Here is a 3,841-nt window from a genome sequence, read left to right as displayed (position 1 = left end):
TATGTACTATTTTTATTCATAGTACATTTTATAATAACTAAATTTTCGAATTATAAAAAATACCTACTTATAACTATAAATCGATTTTGTTAAAAGCTTAATGTTTAGAAATACCTATCCTTGCAGTTTTCCGCTATTTTTTATTAGTTATTTCTGGTTATTTTGAAAGCACTGAAGAATTGTATATAAATTTAACTCTTCTGCAAAGTAATAACTAGATCTACTGTCCTTTTTTAATTTTATATTCTGATGCAGAGTACTTTTCAGAGTGCTTTGAAATAATAAACATTGAATTTTGAATGAGTAGTTAATTAGGTATACTCGTAGTTGTAGCTTATTTTTAAATATTTAAAATTTATATGATTGAAATAGTGGTCCACCATTTTAGTGGGATATCCCAATCCCAGTAGCGCTATTCTATACGTTACCTACTCCATTAATTTAAATTTTAACTACTAGTTCCTACAGTTATAAAATTTAATATATTTACATACAAACATGCTTTATTTTGAAATCAATTTTATGTGTAGAAATAAGTACTCTGAAAAATATTTTAATTCGAAATATGAAATTTAAATTAGATGTTGTCATTCAAAAATTAGATACTCATACCTAAAAACTTAAAAAATTGTAATAAATATAATTTATTAAAAAAAAAGTGGGCAAGTGAGTACCGCTCTGCTGTACATTAGGTGCCGTATGGATCATTATTATATATTATAGGAGTGTTAAATTTGAATCCAATGATAGTTATCATTGTATACGAAAAACGATTCTGAACGAAGATGATTTGTCAGCCTAGGATATAATTTCTAGTGGTTGGTAAAAAAGGTGGTTTAAAAAAACCAGCTTATATTAAAAAATATTTTGAAAATTAAATCACGTAAAGAAAACGCGAATCTTAATAACTGGTAAAATTTTCAAGTATCTACGACTTATACTTTTTGAATAATAACAAATATTTAAAATCGTTTGGGGATAAATCGTTATCGTTACGCTATTTCGTTAAAATTTAAAATTCAAACGCACTTAAAATTTTTCCTATAATGATGCTTCGAGTTTTCTCTATAGATACTTGAAGGTAAACTTATGGAAAACTTAGTGTTGTATTTTTAATCCTTAGTTATAAACACAAAAAATTTTATGATTTTTCAACTTCAAATATTTCGCAAATATTCATAATTTTGACGAATTTTCGTCAAAATTTGAACTTCAAATGCTAATAAAAAAAAAATTGTGCCTATGTATTCTTATAATTTTTTAATCACTATAAGAATAACATATGAGGAACTTTGTATTAAATTTTCAAGTATTTTGATAGGGCCAAAAAAATTTTATCGACACTTCAAAAATATTTTTTCAGAAAAATTGAAAATTTCAGTTGTCTATAAATAGCTCAAAAAAGTCAAAATATTTTTAAATTTAAATCACGTAAAGAAAACGCGAATTTTAATAACTGGCAAAATTTTCAAGTATCTACGACTTATACTTTTTGAATAATAACAAATATCAAAAATCGTTTGAGGCTAAACTGTTATTTAACGCGGTTTTTGTAAAAATTTAAATTTCAAACACTCATAAAAATTTTTTGTCTGAATCCGGTAGAGTTTTTTTTACAGATATTTGAAGAAAAATGTATGGAGAACCTTGTACCAAATTTTCAAAACTTAGTTATAAAAGAAAAAAATTTTATGATTTTTCAACTTCAAAATTACTTGCAAATTTTCGCGTTTTCGACAGATTTCGTAAAAATTTGAACTATAAACTCTTATAAAAAAAAAATTGTGACTAACGGTTTTTAATTTTTTTTAGCTACAATAAAAACAACTCATAAGGAACCTTGTATTAAATTTTCAAAACTTTTTGGTCATCCAAAAATTTTTTATCGACACTTTAAAAAAAATTTCTCAAAAAAATCGAAAATTTCAGTGGTCTATAAATAACTCAAAAAAAGTCAAAATTTTTTGAAAATTTAACTATATACGGATACCACTGACATTAACATTTGGTGAAAATTTCAAGTATTTTCAGTGATTAGTTTTTGAATTACAACCATAAAAAAAAATCGATTTGGTCGAAAACTGGTTTTGCGTAAAAATTGCCGTTTTTCCGTCATTTTTTTTTTGTTTTTCTCGATTTTTTTGAAAACCGTTGGAAAATGTTAACTTTTTACCTCTATAATGCACCAAGGATATTCACTTTTACATCGGAAACCACCCCCATTGTTTGAAATTGGAGTATTATTTTGACTAGTTATGCTGTACACAGACACAAAAAAAAAAAAAAAAAAAAAAAAAAACACACACCATTGTAAAATCAATACATTCATCACTTCGTTCAGAATCTAAAAGAATTGTTTTCCAATGACATTAGCTGAACATGCAAAAATAATATTCAAATAAAATTAAAGCTTTTCGAAATGATAGTGGGCGAAGATACTTAAATAGATCACCTTATTGCATATTATTCAATTAAATAAAATTTTTACAGCTCTGATCATGATTATTATGTGATACTTTAGTTTCAATAAATAATTATTTTTATGTATCTACACCGTATACGAATCAATAGGTAATCAAATTATCTGATTCATCCATTAAAATACCTTCATAATTTTTTCTTGACAATAATTTATATCAACTTTGATCGATTTAGGTACTTTAGATAATATTCATCTACAACTGTGTCGTTGAAATAGATATAAACAAGAATTTTTTTTTCTTTTATAAACGCGTATTGTATAATCACAAATATATAAAAAAATCTGGGCAAGACGCTGCGTTTTTCCATTATTCCTAATATAACGTTCATTATATCATTTAAAAATAGCAAAAATAACGACATTTTTAAATGACCTTTAACTTTTCAAAATTGTAATTTTTTAGAAAAACGCAGCGTATTACCTTAGGAAATATTTTTACAGCTCAATTTTGTAATAGGTATATTTACTATAGAACCAAAATTGAGCGAGTTCTACTAAGACTACGTAAACGCGTTTAGTCTAGTGACTATGTCGTACATGTGTAAGACGGAGAAAACACATGTGGGTATGACGTTCTCTAATATTAATTTTAATGTACAAGTTAAAAAACAAAATATTCTATAAAAATATAAAGTCACAAAAAAAATAAGTAATAATATTTAAATAAACCATTATAAATAAAATGTATTATAAAAGCATTGCCTTCTTATGTTGTGGCTTACTGCTATCAAAAAAAATCTGTTGTACTAATTTTATTATTTTAAATATATTTTTTGCTGAATACCATATAAAATGTCTTATAGAATCATAGAACAATATAAAAACAAAGGTTTTTGTAATATTAATAGTTAATACGATAATTTTATTCTATTTATTTATTTATTTTTGTAAGAAACATTTTCATTTTTAAATTTTATTAAAGCATACCTACTATTTATTATGTATATAGTAATGCTAAATATGCGAACGTAAATTTGTATTATATGTACTACTGCTTAGGTACAATCTGAGGAAAGAGCTTGGGGATACTTGGCACCCCCAATTTTGAAATTAGCACTTCAAAATTGTTTCGTTTTAATAGTACCAGATATCCATACAATATAATGTACGTAAGATAACATCATGAAAAAAATTGAGGGGCTTTTTTAGCGTCCACAGTTTTTTCATTGAAATTGCGCCTCTTGTGTACGAGTAACTGGTAAGTACCTCGGATAAACCCTAGATTATAGGAACCTACATAAGTAAATATATTTTCTCTTAATATAATAAAAATTAATTTAAAAATCGCTACCGGCGGCGGCGCAGCTTGAACAAGACGACGGTTTACTGTTATAGTCATTGCAACTAGTATAACTACAA

The sequence above is a fragment of the Aphis gossypii genome, chromosome 3, assembly GCF_020184175.1.
Source record: "Aphis gossypii isolate Hap1 chromosome 3, ASM2018417v2, whole genome shotgun sequence".
NCBI lineage: Eukaryota > Metazoa > Arthropoda > Insecta > Hemiptera > Aphididae > Aphis > Aphis gossypii.
The sequence above is the reverse complement of the archived record's forward strand: the minus strand, read 5'-3'. Positions refer to the sequence as shown.